The following is a 14,445-nucleotide window of genomic DNA, read 5'->3' on the forward strand; positions in this document are numbered from 1 at the left end:
TATTAACACATGTATTGACGCATGTATCCTCTGTCCGACTGTATTAAACTGAGAAACAACTGAGCAGCAATCTGGTCTCTGTGTATCTTATTTGGTTCTCCAAGTGCACCGTCAGGCTTCACGAGATGTGGAGGGCATTGCAGAAGACTGTAGATAATTGAATAAAAAAAGTTATCTACCAGGCTGTCACGTTGGTTTGGGTTTTGTTTTCAGTTTCACGTTTCATGTCTTTAATTTTGTAATATACCTATAGTCAAGTCAAGTCAAGTCACCTTTATTTATATAGCGCTTTTTACAATACAGATTGTATCAAAGCAGCTTCACATTGATAAAATGAAAATAATACAACAAAGTTTGTTTCTAGAAGAAAATTGCATCATTGTCCACCCTAATTAGGCAGATCAATAATATCGTTGAATATTAAATGTCCCCAACTAAGCAAGCCAAAGCCAAGGCAACAGTGGCAAGGAACCAAAACTCCATCAGGTGACAGAATGGAGAAAAAAACCTTGGGAGAACCCAGGCTCAGTCGGGGGCCAGTTCTCCTCTGGCCAACGAGCGAACAGTGTATGATTATGATCCAGGCAGCGTTACAGGGCAGAAGTCAGATTGGTCATGTCGATGAAGCCGACACTTCAGGGATGCGTCATGGTTGGGTCCAGGTGCAGATCCACCATCTAGTCTGGATATGGCCGGAGTCCACCTCACTTCAGAAAACAGAGAGACGAGTTGACACTTCAGTACTGCGTTGTCGTCATGTCCAGGCGTAGGTCTTTCATCTGATCTGGATACGGCCTGGATCTGGTGGACTGCGGTAAACCTCGGTATAAGCAGAGAGACTAATATTAACGTAGACGCCATTCTTCTTATAATGTAACGAGTACATCAGGATTTATGGGAAGTGTTTCCGGTTCCGGCTGGCCTAATCTATGCAGCCTAATATGGAATTATAGAAGTCTATAATGTGTTATGTGAATGCTAGGTCAAAGAGATGTGTTTTTAGTCTAGCTTTGAACTGACAGAGTGTTTCTGCTTCCCGGACAATGTTAGGAAGACTATTCCAGAGTTTTGGTGCTAAATAGGAGAAGGATCTACCACCAGCAGTCGATTTTGATATTCTAGGTATTATCAACTGGCCGGAATTTAGAGATCGCAATAGACGTGAAGGACAATAATGCGTTAAGAGCTCGCTCAAGTACTGCGGAGCTAAACCATTTAGTGCTTTGTAAGTAGGCATGTGCCGGTATCAAATTTTCATGCTGCGATTAATTGATTGAGCTTTTATCACGGTATACGGTATTATCACGATATTTTAATTGCTCAAGAGAAATGGATGGATTGGGAGGGGATGTAGAAAAAAAACAACTTGCATCACAATAGGTGTAATTGTGATTGTCAAAACATTTGGTAACTAAACAGAATTTTACACAATTTTCATGATTTCAATTCAATTCTTGGGATTTGATTTCAATCTTGATTCAATATTGACTCTTTGGATAAATATTAGGTAGGCTACAGTAGATAAGCCTACATGTTAATTTTCTCAAGAAAAAATAGGCTATATCTCACATAATGCTGTAAACATACAGAGAGCCCTGTCAGCTGGTATTATTAAAGGTTAAAAATTAACAAATTAAATTAAATATAATTTGGTTTTCATTATAATAACAATTATGACACAAGTAAAAATATAATACAAATGTAATATAGTGCACATATTTAGCAAAATATTCCTCTCTATAGCTATTTTTTTCTAGTCAACTAACACGTTGGTCATTACAGTTTTTCTCAGTCGCTTTGGTGCATTTCTCACATCACTATTTACATTTGCACAAAAGTTAGTTCAACCTCCACAACATTTAGTCATTTATACACATCATAGTGGCAGTTTCTCATTCCTTCCAACAAATTGCAAAGGCTTTTGGACATGCATCAATTGCTTTCATCCAACTCTCTGCTGTTTTATAACATTATCATTTGCTTATGCCATGTCAGTCAAAATTAACTATACTTGTGAATGCTGAATAGTCATTCCATATAAAACTAATAGTCCTCATTTCATTGCTTGAGTCATTACATACAAAAATGTTGAACTAGTTGTCAAAATCTGTCAAGAAAATTTTACACATTTTTTTAAATCTTTTTTTTTTTTTTTTAAATGTCTCCTAAATTGAACATGAGGAACGTCTGGATGTGCATGAATGATAAGTACTATGTATGTTGTGTGTTCAGTTCCAATATGTACTGCAATATTGTTTACAGTTGTGCACAGCTCTACCCAAAGGGAGTTCATGTTTGTTGTAAATAAGAGTGTATTTTTTCTTTTGCACAATGTTATGAACAAATTAGAATTGCAAAGAGCATATGCAGTAAAAATGTGAAACATACATATTCAGTGTCTTGTACTCAGTTCCCTCACTAAATACAGTAATGTGTAACTTTACTGTATTTTTCAAATGGCTGTGCAAATAGTATATAGTGCTGTCTTGAGCATTTTCAGGAAGTGTCACCAAGATCTGACTTTTTTGCATTGGAAAACATTTACAGAGTAAACTGTCATAATGAAAACATGACAAAGCCATTTGACTATCTTGTTCCTAAACAATGGTGTCAGGACTTTTCATCTTGATGACACTGACACTTTCATTGACATGAATACTTGCTTTTGAGGAATGAGCTTTTCATTTTGAGCAAGTGGCACGCTTTTGCAGGTTCTCAACTAGGTTTTGCAGTTTGTACTAATTGTTTTGAGAACTGCATTATCTGTTGTGCAAATGTAAATAGTGATGTGAGAAATGCACCAAAGCGACTGAGAAAAACTGTAAATGGCTTTCCTGAGGTAAATTTAACCATCTGTGACATAATTGTTCATCTGCAGTTTTATTGACCTCTTTTTGTGGTTGAAAAACACTGATTGATCGATATTATGTATGAGGCATATATACCTTTGGGTAAGTTGTACTGTATCTTTAAATAAAAAGTAACAGATGATCGGTTTGCTTGAACTGAGGTGCTACAGCGATCTGTCACGTCACATTTACAAGCGCCAAAACGGTATTTATTGTCTTAATTTTGTAATAAAATGGACAGAACCTGATAGCTGAGAATTTTTTTCATATCAAAAGTAACCTGCTCTGTCTAGTCTGTTGGTGTCCGTGTCCTCTTTGCTCCGTGATTTTTCTCTGCGTGAGAAAATGGATGTGTGGCGCGAGAGCGTGTGAAAAGTGTAAATTGCGTGAGTCTCACGCTGAATGCGTAGATTTGGCAGCCCTGCTTTTAGAAGGGGGATAAATCCTTTATTTTACTGTCTATGGATAAATCGTCGGCAGCGTTCCTCCTTCCACCATGCTTGTGAGGATTGTTTACATTAGACTAGAGTGTGCACTGTGCCGCATGCACACAGTGCTTCTACATGTGGGGATTGTTTACATCAGAGTGCGCACGTGTTTCGCGCACCATACACGCAGTGTTTGTTAAACGGTTGATGGAAAATAAGATGATGCGCGTTCTATAAATATAAATTCTGATCTATTATTTTTCACTGTATTTTGAAGTGCCCGCGCTAACAATATCGTGCATATTCATTACCGCGATTTATCGCATTACCGAATACCGGCACATGTCTATTTGTAAGTTATCAGCAATATTTTAAAATGTATGCAATGTTTAATAGGCAGCCAGTGCAGTTTTGACAGAACCGGGCTAATATGGTCATACTTCCTGGTTCTGGTAAGAACTCGAGCTGCTGCGTTTTGGACCAGCTGTAATTTGTTTATTAAGCGTGCAGGGCAACCTTTCAGTAGAGCATTACAATAATTGCGTCAACAGGCTAACGTTAGCAAATTACTAGCGTGTTGTGCTAATAATACTAGTAATGGAAGCTAGCGATGTCAGGCTAATCTGAGATGTTGGGTAAGATGTATTTTAGTAGTATAAACAACTAGAAATTGTAGTAAATTATGGTTCAAAACAAAGAAATACGAGGCTAAGACGGAGCTTACAGCACCGAAGCAAACACACTCACAGCAGGCAGCGAGGCAGACAGGAGCAATCGATCAGAGAGCAATCAAGATGTAGTCAAGATGTAGTCAAGGTTCCTGTCATGTGATTCCCTTTTCCCTCATGTGCTCCTCATGTGAATGTGTCATGTAAGGTGTGTTGTACATCGGCTGCGGCTGGATGTGACCGATCGACGAGTGTTGCCACGGGGAGGAGCTGAAAACAGAGACGTGAAGTTGGACACTTTCTGCTTCCCGTAGTGATGCTCACGTGGTGTTTGCATACTTTACACCACAGCTTTACCTCAGATATCGGCCCTGTCCCAATATCCACACTATGCTCTAAGGTCTTCCTCAAAGTGGACACTTGTTGAGTGCGCAAAGGCCCGAAGCTGTGAAGAGCAGAATTGGGACAGTTTTGCACACGTCACTATCTACGTCACTTCTGTTGTGATCAGGAGAGCAAACATGGTGCTGGACGCAGTTGCGGTATTCGCAGTACTACTGCTAAAGTTGATCACAACTCACCACCAGTTTCTTGCCAGAAGAATTAGGAACCGCATGAGAAGAAGGCTTCTACACCGGATCCAAACATGTATGCTGATGCCCGACCAAAGGGTAAATTAACTTTATTTTAAATTTCAATGTACCGTTCATTTGGCTAATGTGTGTGCTGCTAATAATAGCTGTACCAAAACACAATCCTTTGAATGAAAAAATGTATATTTTTTTTACTCTTAGCTACCAAACTTTCTGTTAATTTTATTAATATGTTATTCATATTAAAACAGTTTTTGGCTAAGATAAATTGTGATATAACCTAAACTTTGAAGTGATGTAAACTATACTGCATTATACTGAGAGCTGTTCCTAATATTTTGTCAATTTGATGAGTGAGTGTGGACAAAATATCAAGAACAGCTCTCAGTATAATTCAGTATAGTTTACATCAGCACCACCACAAGTGAGTGTCCAAAATTACAATGAAAATAGATCAACTCCCTCTAATAAATTCAATTATAAAATGAATAAACACTTTTTCATGGTGTGATCTGTTTTCCTAAATCTGTCATTCAAATTGTTTTTTGTCTTTTTAACTCTCTAAGGTCGGCAAACGCGCCGTATTTTCTTCACATTGTAGCACTATAAACTTAAATTACTCCGTCATTTATGGTCATACAGAAAAAAGAAATATAAAAAAAGAATCTGTGATATTTTTACTTTTGTAGGTGTCCACTTACAATCAAATCAAAACATTGTGCTTTTGTAAAATAAAGAAAATAAACAGGGTGTGGTTCTGCCTCTCCGTCACGGTGAACTTTTTTTTCTTGAGCACGTCTATAAACTGAAACAAAACTCAGCGAATACTTGTCACACATTTATGAGCCATATACCTTTATAAACATTTAAGTGTGTACTTTTAAATGATCGGATTCAAACTGAAAACAGTTTAAGTAATTTGTATAAAACCAACAAGATGTCCAGCTTCTCAAACGCTTCCTAATTATTTTTTAATTTGAACACGCCCACTCGCGCAAAAGATATTCACATGCAAATCTCCACATGGAATGCGAACGCGCTCCTTACCTCAGAAACAAAACACTAAAACACTTCACAAGTCTCTGCTTTTCGTCGAGTTTGAAAGACGCGCCGTGAGCTTACATTGGAATTACCTCAGAAGAAGAAGAACGCGATTTGAAGACAAGAAAGATGTAAGGTAAGAAATTCTTACATATTAGTTTGTTATTGTTGCATAAATTTCACATTGCAGTTGAACTGTTGCTAGATATATGGTGAATATTATAATATTTAGACCCGTGTTTACTGTTACTGTGTTTGTGGATATCTGCTCAAATGTAGATATGTATATGGTAACCATAATGTTTTATATTTGAGCGCGATCGCGTTTGAATGTATCATATTTGGATCGCGATCGCGTTTGAAAAGCACCAAACGGCTTCATGTTTTTACTATTATCTCATTTCATATCATCATAACGAATGGAAACATTTGAAGTAACATGATAATCAATATATTTTTCTCTAGCTTAGTTGTTACTGAAATATTTTGGAAGATTTATAGGCTGATATGGTTATTGTTATTATTATTTTATGCAGCACTGCGCATAGCCAATGCCTACAAGGCACAACAAACCTGGTGTTCATTATATTATATATTGTTGGAAACATTTTTGTGTGTGTGTATGTGTGTATTCTGTGAATTTTAAAAGGCAATTTTAACCAGAAAAATCTAAAATGTATTCCCAAAATCGTGCAGGCCTATAGTTTCTCTTGATATCAGTATGTTCACTTTTTTTCTTTTTTTTCTTTCAGGGCCCAGATGCCACTCCTGCTGACTTCAACATTCACATGAGTCTCTGTACATGAACATGGTAAAGTGAAAATCAAACACCTTGGAAATGAAAGGTATGTACAATGTTTTTAGGAATGGCACAAAGGTCTCTGTCTTTGGATAATTGTTTTCAATGAGTGCTTTTTTGTCATTTGTTTTGTATCTTTGTAAAAACTTTTAAATCAATATATTGTCTTATCTGAATGAGCAGTCAGGGTGATTTTCACATAGTTTTGGAGCAAATATTCTAGGCTACGTCATACAATTTTCGAAAGTCTTGTGAAGAAATAATCAGTATGGGTTTCATGACCTTATTTCAGTGAGAATTTTTTTTTTGTATTTTCACAAACTAAATAAATGTCATTATCTCAAAACAACAAACTTTTACACACATGCTGCTGATATATTATTGTAGCAGAATTTGTGCTGAATACAGTGTAATTAGACTTTAGCCATGAAAATGTCACAAGTAACAGAAATAAGCACAAATGTCAGAGCATGTCAGAACACCTCCAAGGCCCAGAAAACACCTCAGACCCCAGAGGGTTAAGTTTGGCAGACTGATCAGGTATGCCAGGCTGAATCATGCCATGCCTGTCCTTCTGGTGTATTTTGATGTTGAGAAAGACCTTCGACCCGACTAAGAAAATCAATGGATGGCTTGATGGATATTCTGCACAGGCACTAGGACCATGGCTGGGGATCTTATTTGGAAGTCCTAATATTTGTTTATTGGATTGCACATGGACTGTCTTACAGAGTCACTGCCCAGGCGTTCTCTGTGCCAAAATCCACAGTGTGCCGCGTGGTGCACAGAATTGCTCAGAAAATTATGGACATTGCAGGTAAAATGATTTGCTATCCACGTCATGATGAACTTAAAGAAGTTGGCCTCCGATTTGGATGCCTTGCTCGCCATACAGCATTTGACAAGGCTGTAGGGGCAATAGATGGATGCCATATTCATACCAAGCCTCCAAATCATAACAAAGAGGACTATTTTAATTACAAACAATTCTATTCTATCCAAATGCAAGCCATCTGTGACTCTCAGGGACGTTTCCTCAACATTTTTGTTGGTTTTCCTGGCTCTGTACATAATACCCGTGTTCTAAAAAACAGCCCACTTTATGTCAATGCTGAGTACCCCCCATCTGGCTTTTTTCTTCTTGGTGATGGGGGATATCCCTGCATACAGTCCCCCATAACCATCATCACACCCCACAAGCTGCCACTTCAAGGAAGGGTCGAGGAACGCTTCAATCACAGCCATTCACGTGCGCTTTCAATTATTGAACGAGCCTTTGGTATAATGAAGGCACGCTGGAGGGCAACACTCTTCAAAGCCTTATTCACGAGTTTACACTTAAAAATGATCAGAGAATAAATAGTTATGCGTATTTGGCGTGCTGTCCGGGGGGAGGGCTCCGAGCTCGGAAATTGGGCCTGAACCCAGAGTACCGCCCCCGTATCTCTTGGTTAGGAAGATAACCAGGCAAGTGTGAGGAGATGGGGTGGTGGAGGGATGCTGAAAACTGTCGAGGATTATGGGTGAGTCGACTGTGTGTATTTATAGGCCTTTAATCATGCTGATTGAGTGGACCTGTTGAGTGGACCTGTTGATTACTGATTGCTGACAGCTGGTTGGAATGACTTGACTGTTTGATCATTAGAACGTGTTCCTCCCGAACTTTGTTAACAAAACATCATGAAGTTGCACTGTTGTGCTTTGACAGACGTGTGTGCTGTTCAGTGGGGATTTCTTTAAGACTGCAAGGGAAGCTCGGCTTCCCCTATAATGTCAAAAAAAGAATGGTCAAATATGTACTATTGTGTTAACATTTTATTGACTGAAAATGCGTTAGAACACTTTCATCTCAAAGACGAGTTCTTTCAGAATCAGTTACATACAGCAGGTCGGCTGACTCGATTTCCTTCTCATACATTCCCATAGCGTCACAGTGCATTTCCCTGTTGAAGCCCAGCGTCCATTGACTTCAGTGGGGCTGCTTTGAACAGTTTTTTTCAGTCCTTCGAAACTAGACGGTCATTGGATAAACGCTGCGATTATGTCCCGCCCACAGATGCTCAGCGTCTCTGGGGTGAATGAGGAGTGGGCTGGCCTGGACTCCGGGCTTCTGCGTGATGATTGGGTCTGTCGAAAGGCTGCATCTCCTTTTGATTGACAGCTATTTCATACAATAAAAAGTAGTGATGGGAAGTTCGGATAATTTTACTGACTCTCTTCGTGTAATGCTGAAGCTGAGGCGGTTGGATCCATTTGCAGAATTTATTGGCACATGCAATGAAACACAGGTAAGCAGACAGATAATGTGACAGGCAAGAATCAAAGGGAATATCCAGTACTCGTAGTGAAACACAGGCTGAAGTTGGGGCAGAAAAGGATCACAGAGTCCAAAGACCAGGCAGAGATCAAAGGTCCAGAGAAACACAGAGAATGATACAGAGAAAATGCTTGGTAATGTCCGCAATGCAAAACAAGACTTCGCAAGGGAACAATGGAAGAGGCAGTCCAGATAAAGGGGAGATGATGGAGAACAGGTGGCGGTGATGAGGATAATCAGGGAAACCAGGCAGGGCTGGAGAGTGATAATGGCAAGAGGGAGAGATGGGAAGTGCAGTTCTAATATTCCGGAGAGAGGGAGCGGATGAGACCAGAGAGGGGCGTAGCTGAGCGCTCCGTGACACTTCGATCTCTTTAATCAAAATGAACAAATCTTTTTTCGAGTCATTTCGTTCATTTAAGGGGCTTTAAATGTTATACTTTTAACAGGCAAATTCCCTGAACACATCCACCTACGCAATCTTGATCATATTCTGAATTAAGAAATCATTATAATGCCGTCAAAAATAATTTACAGGGAACAATTACTTTACCTTCCGAGTCTTTCATCGTCGTTCATTTGTCACGTGACAGACACAATGAACGGATCGTTCATGAACGACACATCACTAAAAAAAAAGTTGCTGAAGCTGTTCGAGCTCAGTCCCATTGCGGATTTTGGAAGTGTAGTCGAAAGACAAACTGCAGCAACCTATATCTTGGTATTTTCTTGTTGAAATTGCTTGCCAATTTTCATAATACATTTCACACAATTATACATTTATATCTTTATTATATTATTATATATTTTAGTAATTATTTAAAAATAATTATTAAAAAAATAATAATAATATTATTATTAGTAGTATTATTATACTTTATTATATTATTATTTATACCTTTTATTATATTTATACAATTATACCTAACTCTGCTGGCCTTTGAGAGGACACTGGTCAAGTCACTGGAAAAGACGCCTAGTTGGTATGACAGGGTCACAGAGCATTTTCTTGAAAAGGAACGTAGGGCTAGCCTAGAAATCTAGACGCACCCTAGCGGCAGCAAAATGTATTTTGCAGCCAGGGTAGTCTAGCAACTCTCCATTGACTTTCGTGCTGGAAAAACCTAAATTGGGTCAGGCCAATCACGTCGTGTATGGAGTAGGCGGGCGGGCTTAACATACGACGACAGAGTTGCGACGGTTCCCTGCTAACTGTTACTTGAAAACAAAGAAGAGCTGGAGAACAGTCTTTCGAATCGGCTTTGGTCGCGACTCTGGAGGACTTGGAGTTAAGTTTTTCTTTGAGAAAAGAGCAAAGAACGGCACTAAAGTCATTCTTAAAAAAGGACGATGTGTTCGTAGTTTTGCCGGCCAGATTCAAAAGTTGAATCTATCAACTAACGTTAGCTCCGCTGTTGGGAAAACGCTCTGGTTGGTTGAAGCGCTCTCCTATTGCGTGCAGAGGGAATTTGAAAGACAGCCGTTTATCCCGCCCCTCGGATTGAGCCATGTCTATGGTGAGTTGCCAGACCAAACATCTTGATGTAGGTCTGGCTTGCCAGGCTTAATGTAGGGCAGAATTTATGTATAAATAAATGGACAATTTTTATGATGTAGGCCGAAAATTAGCTTCCCCTCTTTGAAAGACTAGCAGCCGCCACTGGTGTGTATATATTTTGTAAAATGAAAAATGTTGTCAATTACCTAGCATATGTAAATACCAAATTTATCTGTCCTGAAAATGTTAATACATCTATGGTTATAACCCTACACTTGTACCTGGCGGTATTGTTCTGCATTGTCAGCTCATTTATTTTGTTATAAACTTGTCTTGAAGTACTTTGTTTCAGTAAAAAAGTGATTTTTCTATTATTAAATTATAAATGTTTCTCATCATTTGTGACACATACCAGACTTTTACTGATAAACAGAAATTATAATAATAAATTGCATATATACAGAATTACAATTTCCAAATGTCTTGTACAAACCAAGAAATACAGCCGAAATACAAGAGTTCTCTGAAACTTTAAATATAAATTCCATCACTCAATGGTGTTAACACAGTGAGCACTTTTACAGGAACAGCGAACAGCAAACAGAACAGAACTAGATCTCTGTCATGTGGTCAACTAGCTTTCCAAATAAATCTAACATCATGTCCATTTGCTGCTGAGACTTTTGGAGCCAAGCCTTATCCCTTTCATTTTCTTCCTTCTGTGTTTTCTCTAGCTGCTCACAGAAGTCTTTAAGATAATCTACATTCTCACTCTTCCTCTTTCTCTTTCCTGGTCTGACATCAGTTGATGTACCTGGTTGATCACTTGGGGGGTCTGTGGAGTTTCCTGCTCGGAGGTCTGCTGTCTCTGTATCTGTGGAGGAGCCTGTTGGAGAATCTGCTTCAACCTCAACCTCACTGACAGGTGTCTGGGCTCTCTCTACACTACTGTGTCCAGATGAGAACAGATAGACTGACTGAGGGTCTCTGGCCAATGGCTTCATGCATGGCTGCATAGAAAATCCATGAGGCAGCAGTGACCTCTCCTGACCCAGTTTTTGGCAGTGTTAAGTCCTTTGTAAATTGTAATATTTATAAAGGGGAAATTAACATTATTTACATGGGTTTACAATCTAGACAGTCATTAAATAGTATTAGCAATACAATATAAGCATTACAAAACATGTGAAAGTGCAGTTACCTTGTACTTTTTCTTTAGATTTTCCCACTTCTTTTTACACTGCTGCTGAGTCACTTTTCTCTCCAGCCCCATAATTTTGATAATTTCCCTGAAAGGCGCACATTCATCCATTTTAGATCACTTTGCAAAGCCCTTACTTTCAAATAACAAACTTGTCTGCTCATGTTATGGCCATGTTAACTTACTAATATCCCTGGCTAGAGTCATTTCTGTGCCCCGTGAATAGCCGCTCATTCTCTGCCCTGAACTTTATAAAATTGAATGTCAGCTCGTCCTGACCCTGACAAAAGAAAGTGAAATCATTGTATCATCATGTATTATGTTATTTATCGCTCATATTCTAATAAAAAATATTTTCACTTACACTTAAATACATTTCTTCTCCATTTGTTTGTCCTCTTGCTGGCTTCCTTTTTCTACTGAGTTTTCCCGGCGCCCAACTATAGCAACCGTTTTGCTCCCCCATTGGTTAGCAGTTCGAAACGGCACGACACTACAAGGATTCTGGGTAATAGCCCATAGCAAAGTGAGCTATGATGCGCACTTGCGAAAGGGGTGCATTAAGTGCGCTGATGATCACCCCTGGAGAACACCATTAGATGATCGGGACACCCTACGTTCTTGCACCCCTTAGCGAGAACGCACATCGAGGGGCACAAGGGGCGGAAGTGCGGATATTGGGACAGGGCCATCAACAACAAATAAACCCTGCCTATCTCGCTTCTTCTTCAGTTAGTTTTCTGGCGGGTTTAATTCTATCGTGAAGGATGTTTAGCGCCTCCTACTGTATACTGGAGTGTGTGACATCATGACTTTCTCAATCTCTAAGTTCAGAAACACTATAATAATGGCGTTAGACTTCTCTAACCTACAGAATCATGCAGAGTTTTGTTCACCTTGATCCGATTGCACATCTGTAAAAATCATCTTTCCTGTAGCTCAAACAGTAGAGCATTGGTGCTTGCAACACCAAGGTCACGGGTTTGAATCCCAGGGAAAGCAAGAACTGATAAGAATGTAAAATATGTATCTTGAAATGCAATTTAAGTCGCTTTGGATAATAGCATCTGCCAAAATGCATTAATGTAATCATCCTGGTTTTGTCATTTATGAAGCAAACAGTTTGATCATCTGAGAGATTTCCAGGGGTCTGTGATTATAAGAGCAGAAGTTTCATTAATTACTGCCTCTTCCTCAGTTTTACTCACTTATTTAATTTACCAATATCGTATTTAACTAACTCCCAATTATAAAAGAGCGTTCATTACAGTCTTTTTACAATAATGTTCAATAAAATATTTAATTTTAATCTTAATGGTATTATGAGATTTAAGAAAGATATTTAACTTTCAGTATGATGGTTTAATAAGTGCTTACAGAGAGCTTAGTCTTTATATAGATAGCCGTACAGTCAGTTAGGAGAATTGAAGATTATAAACTAAAATATTGTGAAGATCAATATATTCAGAGATCAGCTAAAAGTCTATATGAGAGGAATGAGAAGCGGTCTTGTTTCTCCAGGTAAAAGCTTTTGGTCCTCCAGACATCAGTCACATCAAGTCTCTCCAGGAATGGTTTATATTCTGAATTAAGTGATGAGAGTCGGCCTCAGGGGCGGACTGGGACCAAAAAGTGGCCCTGGACTTTCTGGTCCACAGCAGCCCACCACATCCCACATCATAACACACTGGCACAATAATGTGCAGAATAATTTTTAACACCACTTATAGCATAAAAATTAGGGCCGGGAAAAGATTAATCGCGATTAATCGCATCCAAAATAAAAGTTTGTGTCTATGTGATATATGTGTGTGTACTGTGTATAATTATTTTGTATATATAAATACACATGTAAGAGCCACATGGGGATTAGTTCATCTGAAATAATAATTTAGTAAAAATAATAAGAAAATATTTCATGAAAATTCATAAGAAATGTTTTAGTTTAAAATGCATATTTAGTAATGTTTAGATCTGATTATATTTAATTATTTTGAGCTTCCAATCAGATCGCACTACGTCATAACACAAGCGATTGGATGTATTTAGTTTCAGTTTGAAGTTAGAGACGTTGGAAGCAACACAGTTTTTTGACCGTGCGTACCATGTCTATGTAACAGTTTTGTTTTATGTTTTTGAAGTAAACATTTAAAAAGAAGATCGTGGTTTGCTCGTGTTTCAAATACTGGTTACAATTTGACTGACTTCAAAAGGTGGTACAGAAGAATTAGACGCAAATAGGTGCCACTGCCATTTCATAGTCAAAAAACTCGCTAATACGAAACGGCGCTGGATTACCTGGATAACGAGGAGGACGTGGCTAGCTTGTTGTCGAGGAAACAGCGGATTGGACTTTAGCGCTGCAAACAAGACACAGAACCGGGTCAGTTTGCTCAAGAGACCCGCGACGGATCTACATTCACCAATCGGCAGCTAACGGTTGGTCGACCTGTCAGTTAACAGAGAAGTGACGCTGCGCGCTGAAGTGAGGACTTTTTTCTTCAAAAGACGCGATACGGACGCACGAAGTTAATGAGTGAGTTTTGAAAAAAGAAAAAAAAAAAGGTAGATCACCTTCTCCCTGTAAAACGTCTGCTTATAGCAAGCTCTGATTCAGTCAATGTGGAGTTATGGCGATCTTTAAGAAGTTGTTTTGCACTCGGTATATCTAGAGCCATATCTTTTAAGAAAGTGTTTGAAACGTTTGCATACAACTAAAGCATTAACTCTGCAATTTGTAAGATGGCTGAGGAAGATGAACAAAGATGTATTGAGGATACAATGAAAAAGGGAAGGTCACATAAGCTGACAGAGAAGGCATTAGAAGAGAGATTGCAGAGGTGCATTGCACTGAGAAGAAGAACATTAGGAACTCTGACAAGCAAAAAAAAGGAGTTAGAATCAATGATGAGTGATGCTCAAAATTTACAAAGGGTGAAAAACATGATGGAAAATGATTTTGCAACATCACTAAATGAGTTTAACCGTCTCAACAACGAAGTTGCAAATCTTTTGACTGAAGATGAAAAAACAGCTGATCAAGAGATCTGG

The 14,445-nt window shown here is 38.7% G+C and overlaps 1 protein-coding gene across 1 annotated transcript in view; it reads right to left on the reverse strand.

Moving 5' to 3' along the window:
• The window catches only part of LOC308687564 (NACHT, LRR and PYD domains-containing protein 1 homolog), a 162,268-nt gene that overhangs the window by 81,663 nt on the left and 66,160 nt on the right, over positions 1-14,445 (reverse strand). The gene's annotated exons all lie outside the window — the stretch shown is intronic.

The sequence above is a fragment of the Scardinius erythrophthalmus genome (assembly GCF_964197995.2).
Source record: "Scardinius erythrophthalmus genome assembly, chromosome: 3".
NCBI classification, from domain to species: Eukaryota; Metazoa; Chordata; class Actinopteri; order Cypriniformes; family Leuciscidae; genus Scardinius; species Scardinius erythrophthalmus.